At 37.5% G+C, this 18149-nt stretch overlaps 2 non-coding genes and 1 pseudogene across 2 annotated transcripts; all 3 read right to left on the bottom strand.

The window, feature by feature from the left end:
- Window positions 1-2267: 2267 nt before the first annotated feature.
- On the bottom strand, window positions 2268-2462 carry LOC121397407. The gene has a single exon (XR_005963654.1). It is a non-coding gene; the product is annotated as a U2 spliceosomal RNA (small nuclear RNA).
- A 5507-nt stretch (window positions 2463-7969) lies between these two features.
- Window positions 7970-8167, bottom strand: LOC121397424. Its single transcript, XR_005963662.1, has one exon. It is a non-coding gene; the product is annotated as a U2 spliceosomal RNA (small nuclear RNA).
- Window positions 8168-16360: 8193 nt separating this feature from the next.
- On the bottom strand, window positions 16361-16565 carry LOC121397413 (annotated as a pseudogene).
- Window positions 16566-18149: the final 1584 nt, after the last annotated feature.

Genomic DNA, 18149 nt, shown 5'->3' on the forward strand with positions numbered 1-18149 from the left:
TACATTTCACCATTATGGCCCTACCTGCCATTATCTCCGTGTACGATATTATCTCTACATTACTCCTACATAATATAGCCACCCCCGAATTTTTATTTGAATTGTACCCAGACCAGACCGACTGACCAGATAAGAGTTTTCATATTCTCTGTAATCTATTCTATTAGGAATTCCACATTCTTGAACCCCAATAATATCACAATTTAATGTACTTAAATATAAAAATAAAGCGGCTCTTTTAAAAGACCCTTTTATGCTTCTCACATTCAAAGAAGCAAATCTACAAAGATTACACATCCATCACATCTTCCCCCCCCCTGGATCAAAGCTCCCAATATCAACTAACAGATCATTGTCACTCATAGTTCCACCTGATATCAATCCTGCCTGTCCACCTTGGCCAGACCGAATACTCTCTTGACTTGACAACGGTTCTTCAGTCCCAGGCTTCAATACTGGCGTTCTCTCCACATCGGAGTCGGATGTAACACTTTTTTCACCAGCTTTTTTATAGATCTTTTAGTCTGAACCGTACTCTCTCCTTCAGGAGCAGTTTTCCCTTTTTTTAAGGGCGGCTCAACAATCTCTTTAGCAACACAACTCGCAGGTTTTCCTGGCACAGATCCTCTAAATGACACCTTTGGATCCAGAACCCACAAACCCTCTGCATTTTGTATATATCCAGCATTTTTAAATAACACTTCATCTGGAGTATCGCCCCACATCTTAGGGCCAGAGTCTCTGATTTCTTTTCTCCAGTAGTGACAGTTCTTATTTTCTTTAACTGTGGACATTTATTAAACAAGTGATCAGTACTACCACATCTATCACAAGTTTTTTTCTTTGGACACTGGTCTTTTTGATGCCCCTCCTGACCACAGTTTTTACATGGGTCTTTTTTAGGACAATTTTCTTTTGCATGTTCAAACTCCATACACTTATGGCAATATAGTGGTTGTTCGGGATAGAACAGGTATCCCCGATTCCTCCCAATTGAAAAGTTTGAAGGGGGATGATCAAACCCTCCTATGCCAGTATCACTTTTCTTGAACACCACCATAAAACTCCGATTTCCATTCCAGACACTCAGATCATTAGACACTTTAAAAGTAAATCTAACTGAGCTGCAGTATTTCCTCAAAAAAATCTCAATATCAGAAGTAGCCACAAAGGGGTTATACATTCGCACCGTCAAAGGTCTCTCAAGATCTTCCGAGATACAAGTCACTGTAACCCCATTAAAGATAGGATCCTTTTTGTGCTCAGAACACCCCTTGTAAAACTTGTGACATACTTTCTCCTCAAAAAAGGTAAGATTGTAAATACCTCGACCAGGATTATCTTGTAGACAGAGCAGTTCCTTCCGATCTATATCCAAAAATTCCTCCAAGATATTACAGACGATGAAACGCAAACTCACTCTGCCACGTTCTCCTTCCTCCACCTCCAAACGGTATGTATTCTTCAACTTTGCTCCTCCAGTACGATAAGTCGACATTCTTACTTTTAGAAATCGCCTTCTCTTGCAGGTAGTGGGTTCCCTATAGCAGCAGGCTGCTTAAGACGTACCAAAAAGGATAGCCGATGCAGCAAGGCCGAGACACCAGTATACTCGTTTACCTCTTAACACTTGATCGTGCCAAAAGGCCGAGAAGCGATAACTCGAGAGGCGCGCAGACGGCCCCTGAGCCAGGCTAGAAATGCCTGCATGGGGAGAGGGAGGGCTGGGCCCCGGCAGGCAGCACACCTCCGGCCCAAGCCCACACCACATCCAGTCGGCCTGGCCGCGGGGGCTCCCAGCCCCAGGCCCTCTCTGGCTCCGGCCCTGTTTCGGCCCTTCAACGGGCTCACCGGCCTGAGGCCCGCAGCCTCCCAGCACCTTCCCGACTGCCCCGGCACACCTTATTTGCATAGCCCCGCCTTTTTCTGACGGCCACAACCAGCTCGTTGATGCAATCAGCTCGTTCCTGCAACCACTCACAGCTGAACACAGCCGGGATCACAAGACGACGACAACAACTACCAAACGCCTGCCTGCCTGCCTGCCTGCCTTTTTCTCTCTTGTGCTTCTGCTGGCCTGTCATGTCTGCTGGCCTGTCATGCTGCAGCCAGGCATTGTGCACCACCGTCGGCTTCCTCCTTGCTCCGCCACTCTCTCTTCCGCACTGCTTGTCCTCCAAAACTTTGCTTGCTTGGGCTGCTCTTGCTGGGCTTTTCTTTTCCCCGCAGCTCGTTTGTTTCTTTTTCTGCTTTTTCAAACTGATTAAGAGAAGTGCACCGGTCCTGGAGGTACTGCAATACCAGGTCGATGCGTGGAGTGGACAGAGCAAGCTCTTCTTCCATCTCCCTGTTCCAAAAATCCATTTAATATATGGTCCCCAGATAGGGGACGTATCAGATATTAAACTGATAAGAACAGTTTTCTTTTATTATGAAATTTTATTAAGTTCCAGAAAAAATATCACAAAACATTCATCAAGAAATAGCCATCAAACATGCTCATAAATTTCATATCATTTAACATGCTCATAAATTTCATATCATTTAACACAATAATCACTTAAACAAGATCAACCCACTTTTTTGTTTTCCACAAACCCTCTGCATCCATTTCTCCTTTTCTACGTACCTCTAAACGATAATAAACATATAACTTACTCAAAATGATCTTAATCACCTGATCCACTTTTAACTCTTCTTTTCCGAAAATTAACAAATTTCTACTATCCCACAATACTTGCTTTACACAAGACAAAATGACCCACAATAACTTTGTTTGTACTTTAACCAAATGACATAAACCAAATTACATAAACCAAAAGCAATCACCATAAATGACAAATATTGTAAACCTGTAATTTCTTTAATTAAGTTACTAGTACCTTTCCATACTTTCCTTGCAAACTTGCAGTTCCATAACAAGTGTATTGTGTCTTCAGTTCCACTACACCTTTCTCTTGGACATTTATCACATTTCAATAAATTCCTTTCTTTTGAAAGGATCTGGTAGGTAAAGCATTGTGCAAACCCATCCAAACCACATCCCTTTGCTTTCCTGCTACATCTTTATCTTTCAATTTTTTCCAAACTTCTTTAGTCTGTACATTATTAAGAAAACTAATTTCACTCTGTTGATCTCTATCTTTAAGTAACTGCATTATTCTTATCTTTTTCCCCCACTCTTCTAACGGAACACTTTGCAAAGAAAATTTCTTCAACTTATCTTGAATTACTAAATAAAATTGCGGAACATAAAAACAAAATGGCTTTTTATTATCCCATACCACCACCCCACATCTCCTGAACATATATGCTGCAGAAAAAATCATCATTTTTGCAACAAAAGACTCCTTGCTCAGGATCTTAATACATAATGAATAATACTGTATAAACATAAATTCTTCAATTCTGGAGAAATCAAAACCACCTTTTACCACCTCTTTCTTTATTATCTCTCTCCTCATTCTTTCCATATTTGAATTCCAAAAAAACAAAAAAAGCAATCTTTCTATTTTATTTACAGTTGTAGCCGACGGAGGAAAAACCTGGCTAAGATATAGAATTAAGGGCAAAATCACAGATTTAATCACTTACCCCCAAAAGACAACTCCCTAAGTCTCCAAAAATTAAGTTTCTTCACTACTTTCTTTCCTATCTCCTCCCAACTCTCTCTCCCTCTTAACTTCTCAGTGAACAGCACTCCCAAAATCTTCATCCCTTCTTTCTCTTCTTTCTCTTCTTTTTCACCTATCTCTATTTTTCTCCCAAAATTTTTAAACATACTTTTATTCCAGTTTACTTTAAAAGCAGCTTAACTCTATGAAAAGTATTCAAATCAGGACAAATGAACACTATGTCATCCATGTAGCCTAATACCTTTACACCCCTCCCCGAGCCACCAGTAACTAAGTACCCTTTAACCACTTTATCCCTCCTAACCGCTTGCAATAAGGGCTCAATCGCACATATAAAAGCAATAGGTGAAAGGGGAGACCCTTGTCGAACCCCCGAATTTACTGCTATCCTCTTCCCCACCAAATTATTTACCAATACCCTACTGAAAATATCCTTATACAAAGCCCTCACTACCCCCAGCAACTTTCCTTTAACTCCCATTTTTTCCAGGACACAAAATAAAAAATCATGTGATAGCCTGTCATAAGCTTTCTCAAAATCAATATTCACTAAAATTAATGGTACATTTTACTATCCCAAATAATATCCCTCAAAAAAATCTAATTCTGATGAATTTGCCTCTCCGGCACCCCACAAACCTGCTCCTCCCCAATAACTTTCTCAATGAGCACTTTTAACCTATTAGCAACCACCTTAGCAACAATCTTATAGTCACTGTTTAAGTGTTATAGGACGCCAGTTTTTGATATCCTTTTTCTCTCCCTTCTTAAACAATAAACTTATCAAACCTTCCTTCATAGAATCCGGTAAACCCCATAATTAAAGATAAAACTACAAAGATCAACAAAATCATTTTTGACCACCTCCCACATTATTTTGAAAAATTCATAAGGTAAACCATCCAAACCCGGAGTTTTATTAATTTTCATACTCTGTAATACTATCTCTATTTCATCTTTTGAAATAGCCCTATTTAACACGACTCTGTCCGACTCATCAAAAACATTATCTAATAAATCAATAATATCTTCTTGGGCAGATAACTCCCTTTCCTTTTCAGCATACAAATCTGTATAAAAGCTTTCAATTTCTCGTATTACACCCTCTCTATCCATTATTTCTTGACCTTCAGAATTAATCACAAAGAAAAACATTCCTTATTTGAAAACGCCTTTTTTAAAAAATACCTAGAACAAGTCTCCCCCTTTTCTACATTATCCACTTTAGCCTGAAAAATAATCTGTTTACCTCTCTCTACAACACACTTCTTAATTTCTCTTTTAGTTTCTACTAACTCTTTAGTTACATCTATCCCTAAAAATTTCAATTTATACAGATACTGCAAACGCAAATTAAATGATTCATACTTTTCTTTAGCATTTTTTGCCTTCAAAATACTTTTCCCTTGAAAAAACATTTTAATCCGCCCCTTCACCCAATCCCACCAACCTAAAATATTCTCAAAATCTTTTTTCTTTTTCTGCCACAATGCATATTATACTTTAAAGTCCAAACAAACTTGATCATCTTCCAATAGACCAACATTTAATTTCCAACATCCCTTCCCAAAAACCTGATTTTTATCAAACAAAAAATCACTTTGCAATAATCTGTGATCTGAGAACACAATACTCAGAGTTATATAATTACCCACTTGCACAGCAGAAGAAACTAAAATCATATCTATTCTAGACTTCACTAAACCTGTTTCTGCGTACCATGTAAATTTATCATTTTCATCACCTGCAATATCAAAAACATCCTTTAAATGAAAATCTTGTATCAACTTATTTAAGATTTTACTTGAAATGTCGAAAGAAAATTTTTTACTCCCTTCACGATCATCTTTACTCCGGACACAATTAAAATCCCCCACTATCACAGCAGGACTTCTCCCCGGAAGATTAAACATAAGTTTCTCAAAAAGATCCATTCTGGCATTTTTATCCGTTGGAGCATAAACATTAAATAATCGAAAACATACATTACCGTATTGCAAATTAACCAAAACCAACCTACCCGGTTCCAACACAGAATAACCTAACACTTTAATTTTATTTCCTCTAAACAAAACTCCCACCCCCACATTTTTATTTTCTGCAGAAGGTGACAAAATTGAATGCCCCACATCCCATTCACTCAAAGAAGGACTAAAATTAATCCCACACTCCTGAAGACAAAATATAACCCCCTTTTGAGATTTCAAAAAGTCCAGAACAGCAGTTCTTCTTGCCTTTGATCTGAAACTCCTCACATTAAGGGAAGATACAGTTATAGCCATATGCTAGAAAAAAAGAGAAATGAACAGTTAATCAAAAATAAACACAAAAACACTTCATTTCTTCTTGCCTACTTTTCCTCTCTCTTGCCCTTTTGACTTTTCATTAAAGCCCACCAGTGATGCAAACTCCTTCACCACTTCTCTGTCCAAAAAGTCATTTGGTTGAGCAGTACCAGGAACCACAGAACCCCTGAAGACTCTGCCGTGGTGGGGAAAGATTCAATATTAACTGAAGAATCAACCTCATCTTCACTTTCCTGCCGGAGGACATCAAACGGATTTTGTGTATGTGTAATACCTCCTGTCACTTTCACCTTTTTCGCAGACGGACAGTCATCCTTTTCCAACCTCAGTTTTGATTTAGAGGTTACTGTTTCCATATCTGAAATCTGGTCTTCTGAATCAGTAGCCGCATCCCACCTCAAAACGGGCGAATCATCAATATCAGCTATATCTCCACCAGATTGCTCCTCATCAGATATCTCTCCAGGCTCCTCCACATCAGAAGAAGCCACAGAAGTAACTGGACCAGCATCCACCTCTGCAGCAGGCTCCTCCATTGCCTCAGGCTCAGGTCTTACTGAGGCCTCACCCACTACATTAGCCTCCTGAGACAAACCTGCCTCTGGTCCCTCTGGAGGAGGAGGGGAACGAACATAAGGTCTTTGTACCACCACCTCATTTTCGAAGCGGCCTTTCTTCTCAGGACAGTCCTTGCACAAATGCCCCTCCAAACCACAGATGTCACATTTTCTCGGTTTAGGGCAATGTCCCACCTCATGTCCGACCTCACCACAATTCCTGCAACGTGGTGCATTAGGGCAATTATCTTTAGTATGTCCAAACCGCAAGCAAGCCCTGCAGTACTGAGGCTGACCAGGATACGACAGAAAACCTCAATTTCCACCCAAAGAGAAGTTTGCTGGGGGATGCATCACTCCGCCAACTCCAGCAGCATCAACCTTTAAACGGACCCGGAATTTTAACTTCCCATTGAAATAGTCATACCTGTTGAATTGCCTTGTTCCACCACGCACCGAGGAACAATATCTTTTCAGAAAAGCAATCACCTCATGAACATCCGCAAAGGGATTGAACATATGGACAAAAACTGGCTTCTCCTCCATCTGGAAGCTTGGGACCTTCCATCTCTGGAGCGCCAAGCAAGGTCTTAATTCTCTTGAAAAAGTTCAGGCAATCCACTTCCTTGTAAAAGGTGAGGTCGTAAATCCCTTGATTTTGAAAGTCCTGCAGGCAAAAAATCTCTGCACGATTCACATCAAACAATCCATGCAATAAGGTCTCCACAAAGAATTTCAGATCCACACGACGTCTATGAACTGGCTCCACCAGAAAACGAACAGTATTCCACAGACGAGCCTCGATCGCCGCCATCTCACATCGCCTTGATCGCAGCCAAAAGGCCGAGAAGCGATAATTCGAGAGGCGCACGCAGACGGCCCCTGAGCCAGGCTAGAGATGCCTCCATGGGGAGAGGGAGGGCTGGGCCCCGGCAGGCAGCACACCTCCGGCCCAAGCCCACACCACATCCAGGCAACACCACATCCAGTGGGCCTGGCCGCGGGGGCTCCCAGCCCCAGGCCCTCTCTGGCTCCGGCCCTGTTTTGGCCCTTCAAGGGGCTCGCCGGCCCGAGGCCCGCAGCCTCCCAGCACCTTCCCGACTGCCCCGGCACACCTTATTTGCATAGCCCCACCTCTTTCTGACGGCCACAACCAGCTCCTTGATGCAATCAGCTTGTTACTGCAACAACTCACAGCTGAACACAGCCGGGATCACAAGACGACGACAACAACTACCAAACGCCTGCCTGCCTGCCTTTTTCTCTCTTGTGCTTCTGCTGGCCTGTCATGTCTGCTGGCCTGTCATGCTGCAGCCAGGCATTGTGCACCACCGTCGGCTTCCTCCTTGCTCCGCCACTCTCTCTTCCGCACTGCTTGTCCTCCCAAACTTTGCTTGCTTGGCCTGCTCTTGCTGGGCTTTTCTTATCCCCGCAGCTTGTTTGTTTCTTTTTCTGCTTTTTCAAACTGAGTAAGAGAAGTACCTGTCCTGAAGGTACTGCAATACCAGGTCGATGCGTGGAGTGGACAGAGCAAGCTCTTCTTCCATCTCCCTGTTCCAAAAATCCATTTAATATATGGTCCCCAGATAGGGGACGTATCAGATATTAAACTGATAAGAACAGATTTTTTTTTTTTTATTTATTATCTACTCAGTATACTTTAAAGAATTTTGTAAATGTTCACTTATTCTTTATTTTAACATCATTGTAGATAATTGTCTATATTCCAATCTTTTTGAGCCTTTTCTTTATTTATTTTTTTATCTCTCATATAATATGTATACATTCCAGCCAAAATCAACATTTTACATTGCTTAACATCCAACAACTTATTTTTAAACAACAGTAAATTTCTGTATATATTTTAACTGTAAAAACTCTTTTAAATTAGGAACATTTTCCACCATTTTTAGGACTTTTATGCATAAATTCCCTCTTTAGCTTCTCCATTTTAGAGTTCCATATAAATAGAAACAGCTCTCTTGTAAATCTCTTTAACCATAACAGATTAGGTAAAAATACTAGACTAACATACAATAAAATTGGTAAAATTACAGCTTTTATGATAAGAACTTTTCCAGTTATTGTTAAATCTCTTAACCTCCATAATAAAAGTTTTTCTTTATTTTATCTAATGCCATCTGCCAGCTAGCTTCTCCATTTAAATCCTGTGAAAATATTACTCCTAAAATTTTAGTGCTTTCTCTTTTAATTTGCACTTTACAATCACTAAAGTCTACCCATTTGCCATACACATTGCATTCACATTTATCTAAATTTAACTTAAAGCCCGCTGCATCATAAAAACATTCTGCCCATAAAATTGCTCTATTAATAGATTCCTTGTTTGTACACAAGATCACCGTATCATCCATATAGCCAAGAGTTTTGATCTTTTCCTTTGTTCCTGGCATGTCAACACCTCTAATTAATTTATCTTTGTGTATAGCCAACAATAATGGTTCAATGGAACATACAAACAAAATTGGCGACAATAGGCACCCTTGTCTAACCCCTGAACGCACTGTAATAGGTTTTGTTTTAAAACCATTAATTAAAATTTCACTTGATACATTTTTATACAATAATCTAACCATATTAATAAAATGTTCTGAAAAATCCAACTTTTTTAAGACAAGAAACATAAAATTGTGACTTACCCTATCATAGGCCTTCTCAAAGTCCAGCGACAGCAACGCCATACCCTGGTTTCTATTTAAAACATCATCTAAAACATCTCTAATAATAAATACATTTTCCCATATAGTTCTCCCAGGTATTGCAAAAACTTGACCTGGATTAATTACTTCATCTATCACATTTTTCATTCTATTCGCTAAAATCTTTGCAATTATTTTATAATCTACATTCAATAGAGTTATGGGCCTATAGTTTATAATTTTTTTTTTCTCTCTCACCTTTCTTATATATAAGTGTTACGCGATAAAGTTAGTTCACCTTTCTTAAAAACATAAGTTATCATTTCTAAAACATCATACTTAATTAATTCCCAAAACTTTTTATAAAATTCCACAGACAGTCCATCACAACCCGGTGACTTCCCATTTGCAAACTATAACATCACTGTTTTAATTTCTTCTAAAATAATTTCTCTATCTAACCATACTTTATTTTCCTTTGATATTTGTTTCTCTAGTAGACCCAAAAAATCCTTTACCACATTATCTTCACTTTCTCTCTTTGAAAATAAGTTATCATAAAACTCGTAAACCTTTTTTAAAATTCCCTTCATATCTCCTTCGTTATCTATTTTATCAATAAAAGATTTTTTCCCCACACACTTTTTAAAGAAGAATCGGGTACAACTTTCACCTTCTTCTATTTCTTTTTTTTTTTGTAACTTAGATTTTTATTGACAATCACAAAGTTTGTGTCAAAGGCAAAATGTAATAGAGTCATACAACCATCAGAAAGAAAAAAGAAAAAATGTAACAATAATAAATGTAAGAAAAGCAAAACAATCATGTGGGAGAATGACATAAGGCAAGTAAAAGAAAAAGGACCTAACAAAGACAAAGCATCATTACAGTCCATCAAAGGTCAGTCATCAGAATGTAACAACACCCAGGGAGACCATATTGTTAAGGATTGGGGAACCCGGTTGTGTAATAGTGCTATACCCTGTTCAAATATTCTGTTAGTCTCCACTCTCTTTTTCAACTCTGTTAAGGACGGGGGGATAGCAGATTTCCAATGAAATGCTATAGATAATCGAGCAGCAGTAAGAATATGGTTAATTAAAACCTGGGTAGATTTTCGCACCTTAGGAAACGGTTTACCTAACAGAAAAGTGCTCAAATCAGCCAGTGTAGGCTCTTGCAGTATTCTACTCAGGATACCCGACACCTCAGACCAGAAAGGTTGTATTACAGGACACGTCCAAAATATATGTGGTAGAGTGCCTATGTCCCCACAGTTCCGCCAACAGAGTGGAGAGTGATCCGGGAAGAAAGCATGAAGAGCGGCAGGAGTAAGGTACCAAAACATAAGAATTTTATAAATGTGCTCTTTTTGTCTCGAGCACGTGACGACACGTTTTGCATTATCCCAAATTGATGCCCATTCGTGGTCCGAAAGGGGTTGTGGAAGTTGCATATCCCATTTGACCATATAAGGATGTCTAGGAGGTGGGTCTACCTGCGGGTCGGCTAACAATTGATATATTTTAGAAATGAGCCCTCTTTGTGGAAGACCTCTCATAGCAATTAATTCAAAACACGTTCGCCCGGCCACTTTTGCACTATCACTATATGGTTTAACAAAATGCCGCAATTGAAAAAACTCAAAGTTTCAAAGGCCGCTGTGATGTTTTATGGAGAAGATCGTTATAATCTAAAATCTCTTTAGATAAGGGATCCAATAAGTCCCCTATTGTAGTAACGCCCGTTTCTTTCCACGTATCTATAAAATCAGATTGGGTCCCTGGCAGAAATTCCGGGTTACCAAGAAAAGTCGAGTTAAGTGATCTGGGCGACATAAGATTATATTTTTGTCTAGTTGCATACCAGATAGATAGGGTGTGCTGAGTCGAGGAGAGCAGCGAAGATCGTCTAATTGATTGGCATTTCCCTGACCATATGATAGAATTCAAATGATACTCGTTCGTCATGCAGTTCTCAATATAGCTCCATCTAATATTTGAATTCCCCTTCTTCTATTTCTTTAACCCTAGAGTTAAAAATAATTTCTTAACCTTTTCTATTTATCCAACGCTTAATCTCTTTATTTAAACTTTCTATTTCTTCCTCAACTTCCAAACCATTTCCCTTAAGTTTTTTCATAGTTTTCAATCTAACATTTAAATTATTATCTCGCATTTTATCTTTTCTATTTTTGATCCCTTCATTTATAAAGAACTGTTTTATTTATTTTTTAATCCAATCCCACCATATTGCCACCGATGAAAATTGGTCTATATTTTTTCCAACTAACTTGCCGTTTAACTTCTCCTTCTTTTAGAGCTACCTCAATTTTAACTACCTTATGGTCTGAGAATAAATTTTCCATCAAACTAAAAGATCCTACTTGAAAATCATCTGTACTCAAAACTAAATCTATGCGGGACTTACACTTTTTATTTGCCCACGTAAAGCCTTCATCCTTTTGGCTTTTAGTTTTAACCTTTCATTCTCCTTTAAAACACCCATACCCTCTTAATATAAAACCTGCACCATATTTTATAAAATAACTCACTTCTTTATCCTTCACAACTAATTTTAGAATAAATTTTAAATATTTTAAATATAAAAACTCTTGATATTTGGCATTCCTTTACCACCATTTTTTATATCTTTATACATGATGTCTCTTTTAAGTTTCTCCATTTTAGAATTCCATATAAAAATAAATAATTCTCTAGTAAAATAGGTAGAATCACTGCTTTGATAATCAAAACTTTTCCTATTATAGTCAAATCCCTTAATTTCCAAAAAGAGTTTTTTCCTAATTTTATTTAACATTTCCATCCAATTTAATTCTCCTGATAAAGTCTGTGAAAAAACCACTCCTAAAATTTTACTACTCCCTCTTTGAATATTTACTTTACAATCCTTTAAATCTAACCACTTGCCATATGCATTACATTCACATTTATCAATATTCAGTTTAAAACTTGAAGCTCCATTAAACATCTCTGTCCATAATATTGTCCTATTTATTGCTTCCTTATTTGAACACATCACAATGACATCGTTGTCCATAATATTGTCCTATTTATTGCTTCCTTATTTGAACACATCACAACGACATCGTCCATATAACCTTTTATACTTTCTTTTTTTCCAGGGATGTCTACCACTCTAATTACTTTATCTTTCTGAAATGATAATAATAATTGTTCAATTGAACATATAAATAAGATAGGAGACAAGGGGCACCCTTGCCTTACTCCTGATTTTACATCAATTGGCGTTATTTTAAAACCATTAACTAAAATTTCACTGGTTACATCCTTATATAAAACACGAATATTTTTTATAAAATTTTCACCAAAACCAAATTTTTCCAATACTTTAAAAATAAAACTATGATTAACTCTATCATAAGCTTTTTCGAAGTCTAGAGATAGTACCGCAACCCCTGACTTCCTCTGTAATACATCTTCAATAACCCCTGACTTCCTCTGTAATACATCTTCAATAACATCACGAACTATAAATACATTTTCCCATAAACATCTTCCTGGTATAGCACACACCTGACCAGGATTTATAATGCTATCTACTACTTTTTTCATTCGACTAGAAAAAAATTTTGCAATAATTTTATAGTCCATATTTAACAATGTTATTGTTCTGTAATTTTTAATTTTTTCTTTATCTCCTTTTTACCACTCCCTTTTTTTGAGTTGATGTAAGATCACCAACTTTTAAAACTTGTTTTAACCATTTCTAAAAAATCACATTTTATTATCTCCCAAAATTTTACATAAAATTCTACAGTCAGCCCATCGCAACCAGGCGACTTTCCACTTTCCACTAGGGAAAGATGCCACCACTGACCTCACCTCTTGCAAATCAATTTCTCTATCCAACCATATTTGATCGTCTTTAGATAATTTTCTTTCAATTAAATTAATAAAATCCTCAGCTATTTTAAAATCACATTTTTTCTCTGCAAATAAATTATTATAAAAATTGTAAACAATATCTAAAATATCTTGTATTTTATCTTCATCCTCAATTTTATCAATATATACTCTCTTAGTAAAGCTCTTTTTAAAAAAGTACCGTGAACATTGTTCACCTTCTTCTATATCCTTCACTTTAGAATGAAAAATAATTTCTTTTCCTCTATCTTGAATCCATTTTTTAATGTCTTTTCTAATATTATCTATTTCCTCATCTACATCAATACCTCTATCTCTAAATTTTAACATAGTTTGTAACCTAATATTTAAATCATTATATACTTTTTTCTTTTTTATACTATTTTTAACACCTGCTTTTATAAAAAAGTTTTTAATTTCTTTTTTAACCCATTCCCACCACACCGTTATGGTGGAAAAACTACCCTTTTGATTTTGCCATAATTTATATTTGATTTTAAATAACTCTACAATTTCTTCTTCTTCTAATAACAAACTATTTAATTTCCAGTCTCTTTTCTTAGTTTTAATATTTTTTTCCTTTACATTTTGACTAATTTATGATCAGAAAATAAATTTGGTATTAACTCAAATTTCCCAACTAAAAAATTATCATTACCCAAAACTAAGTCAATACGTGACTTTCACTTACTGCTTTCAAAAGTAAAGCTTTCCACTGGCCTACTTTTGCTCAAATTCCAAAAATCACACAAAGAAAAATCTGAAATTAAATTATTCAATATCCCAAAAGAAACATCTAAGCCTGTACTTCCTTTCCTATCTTTCTTATTTAGAATGCAGTTAAAATCCCCACATATAATTAATGGTTCTCCACTTGATACAAAATAATAAAGTTTTTGGAACAACTCACTTCTTTGTTCCTTGCATATCGGGGCATACACATTTAGGAATCTTATAACCACTCCTTGGTACTCAACCTTAACTAAAAAAGCTCTACCTGGTTCAATTACATATAATGAAACAAAATCATACACATTTTTACAAAATAAAAAGCCTATACCTGAATTCTTAGAATCAGAACTCCAAGACCACCAAAAAATTCTGTTTTGCCAATCTTTCTTGGCATTTTCACAATCCAGTTCATTCGATAAACCGCATTCCTGTAAGGCAATAAAGTCAAGATCCAAAGAAGACAGAAAATCAAAAACAACAACTCTTCTGGTCTTACCCTTAAAACTCCTTACATTTAAGGAGGCAAGCTTGAAAAACATTGATTCATATCCACAAACTTAACATCAAGTCACATCACTTTTATCTTCAAAAAATTCCAACACAGGAGTTTGACTTAATGCTACTTCACTTTTTTCTCCATACATTTCCAACACAGGAGTTTGACTTAATCTTTCTTCTGTTAAAGTCTTTTTTCTTTTAGACACCACTTCTCCTACTACATCTGACAGAATCTTCTTGATCTTTACCTTTTTCCATTATTTTTAATGAATCACAATCTGAATCTGGCCTATGTCTTTTACTATCTGCTCTTTCATCCTCACTTTCTTCTTTGTCACTTTCACGTTCTTTTTCAAAACCACTTAAGCCAGATAAAAGGAATGAATCTCCCAGCGACAAATCCACAAAAGAAGTACTCACTTGTATCCTTTCTTGTTCCTTCTTTGCCTCCTGTTCTTCCACCACATTAATCTCTGACACTGTTTCTTCTTCAACATTCACCACCATCTCCTCCACCATTTCTTCAATATTCACTACTGTTTCCTCCAACTCCTCCGCTATTTCTTCACTTTCTTTTCTTTTCATTTCTCTTTCTATTCTCTCGTTTTCTTCCTTCTTCTTCTTCTTCTTCTTCACAGCTTCGGAAAAAGCCAACCCTCTGTAAGGACAATCTCTATATATATGTCCTTGTTCATCACACAAAGTGCACCTCTGTTCTTTAATACAATTCTGTGTTGTATGTTCTGCACTTCCACAGTTTGCACATAATGGCACCTCAAATTTACACTCCTGAGGAGTGTGACCAAACTCATTGCACTTTTGGCAAAATTTGGGCATACCTGAATAAAATAAAAAAACACGTTCTGAACCAATTTTAAAGTTGGATGTAGGATGCATTATTCCATCTTCATGAGCATCACTCTCCCGAAATTTAACTCTAAAAAGTCTTTTATTATTCCACACCCCAAAGCGGTTGTTCAGATTTTTCAAATAAACCACTTCTTCTGCAAATCTCTTCAGGTATCTTGCCACTTCCATCACTTGAAAATAAGGGTTATACATCTGCACTGTAACAATTCTCATTCTATCCGAATGCAGGAACTCCATTTTTACCTCTTTGAACACTTCACGCTCTTTGTTTTCCTTATATATCTTTTGAAATTTTCGGTAAGTTTCACTTGTTCGGAAAACTACTTCATATATACCTCTTTTGGGATATTCTGGCATGCTGAAAATTTCCTTTGGAGATATTCTGGCATGCTGAAAATTTCCTTTGGAGTGATTCCAGCAATCTTCATTATCATCTCTTCCATGACAACACAAATGCCATCTGGGCCATGCTTCTCTTCCGGTAAGGTAATTCGCACTGTATTCAAATAGCGCGCCGGTTCGGCCGCTCCGTCCATTCTGAACGCCATCTCCACTCGCAGTCTTTCAGGGAAAAAACCACCACGGGAATCTTCCGACTATAAATCTTCAGAAACCATGGAGGCGATCCCTTCTCACGACTTGCAGGCTCCTCCCAATAGCAGTGGGAGACTTAAGCCCCCCTAAAGGGGCGATGTCTCAGGGCCGAAAGGAAGTGTACTTATCGCAAGAGCCTATCAGCTACGACACTTGGTCACAGCCAAAAGGCCGAGAAGCAATAACCTGAAAGGCGCGCGCGCAGACGGGCCCAAAGCCAGGCTAGACATGCCTCCATGGGGAGAGGGAGGGCTGGGCCCCGGCAGGCAGGACACCTCTGGCCCAAGCCCACACCACATCCAGGCAACACCACATCCAGTCAGCCCTGCAACAACTCACAGCTGAACACAGCCTGGATCACAAGACAACAACTACCGCCTGCCTGCCTGCCTGCCTACCTGCCTGCCTTTTTCTCTCTCTCTTGTGCTTCTGCTGGCCTGTCATGCTGCAGCCACGCATTGTGCACCACCGTCGGCTTCCTCCTTGCTCCACGGCTCTCTGTCTCCTGCACTGCTTGTCCTCCCAAACTTTGCTTTCTGGGCTTTTCATTTCCCCGTAGCTCGTTTGCTGCTTCTTTTTCTGCTTTTTCAAACTGAGTAAGAGAAGTGCACCGGTCCTGGAGGTACTGCAATACCAGGTCGATGCGTGGAGTGGACAGAGCAAGCTTTTCTTCCATCTTCCTGTTCCAAAAATCCATTTAATATATGGTCCCCAGATAGGGGACGTATCAGATATTAAACTGATAAGAACAGATTTTTTTTGTTTTTGAAAACTTTATTTGACATAGAAACAAACAAAAAACAATACACACATTTTCCTTATGTCAATAAACTTTTCCAACATTTAAAACCCCACATACATTCCCCATATATTTAATATCTCTCAAAAAATATAAATACATCTTTGCCATACATAATTCAACACATTTTTCTGGACAATCTCTTTTAAAAAGCATAATGTTCCAAACTTTCCATAAAGATTCTTTAACACATAATTTTTTCTTTTTCTCATTGTGGACAAAAGAACCATAAAACACATCATGCATATCAATCAGATCCATATCAAAAACTTTGTTAAAAAGAACAAACATTTTCCCCCATACAGTTCTAGCATAAGGACAATCCCAAAACACATGTTGAACAGTTTCCTCGCCAAAACAATTAACTCTTGGACATTTTTTATCTGTAACCAAACCTCTATGGTGTTGAAAGGATCTTGTTGGCACACAATTATGAACAATGGACCATGCCATATCCTTTTGGTAATTGTCCATACTTTTTTCTGCCACATTTTTCCAAATCTCTTTACTTTGAACCTCCGAGTTATTGTCCACCAACAAAATTTCTTCTTTGGCTTGAATCCAGTTAGAAAGTTTCCTTTGATCGGTTAAAAAGTCCACTTGGGCATCACTCAAATTGTACATTTTGAAGATTTTTTCCAATAGAAGATACTGATTGGACACATTCAATAAAATTGGAATTGTTAAAGGAAAACGAGATAAATTACATTTTCTAAAAAAAGGCTCCAGCACAATAAGAGATAAAACATGATAAAAGTCCACCTTTTTTAAGACAAGAATAGATAAAACAAAAGAACTTTTCATATAAAAACCTCTCAATGTCTGGAAAAATTCCACATATAACATCATTGGTAAAAGTATTGCCTTAATGATCAGGATTTTACCCTCCATTGATAACCCTCTCAGTGTCCAGTATTGTAGTTTTTGTTGTATTTTGCAGAGTAATTCCCCAATTACTCTGCCCATTATTTTTGACGTCAAAAATAATCCCCAAAATTTTAACACTTTGATTTTGGATTTTCACATTGCAATCAATATTTTCCCAATTACCAATACCCAAACACCCAAACAATCACATTTTTCAAGATTTAGTTTAAAACCAGATCCTTGACAAAAAAACTTAGTGATTAAAAGAGTTCTCTGAATAGCAGAGAACAGCAGGTGTTTCACAAAATATAGTAACATCATCCATGTACGAAAGTGTCTTTATTTGAGTACCCCCACTACCTGGGACTGGAACACCTCTTACTAACTTATCTTTCCTCAGAACACAAAGTAAAGGTTCCAGGGCACAAATAAACAAAATTGGTGACATCGGACACCCCTGCTTAACCCCACTCAACAAAGGGATCTCAGTTGTCTTATACCCATTTATTTGCACAGAAGTAAAAGTGTGAGAATAAAGTGCTTTGATTTGTCTCAACATTGATTCTGGTAAACCCATTTTCCTTAACACAGCAAATAAAAATGCATGTGAAACTCGGTCATATGCTTTTTCAAAATCCAGGGTGAGGATTCTGTTTCCGTTCTTTAGAGTACCATATGATATCTCTCACCAAGGATACATTTTCCCACACGTTCCTCCCTGGT

The sequence above is a fragment of the Xenopus laevis genome, chromosome 8L (assembly GCF_017654675.1).
Source record: "Xenopus laevis strain J_2021 chromosome 8L, Xenopus_laevis_v10.1, whole genome shotgun sequence".
In the NCBI taxonomy this organism is placed as follows: domain Eukaryota; kingdom Metazoa; phylum Chordata; class Amphibia; order Anura; family Pipidae; genus Xenopus; species Xenopus laevis.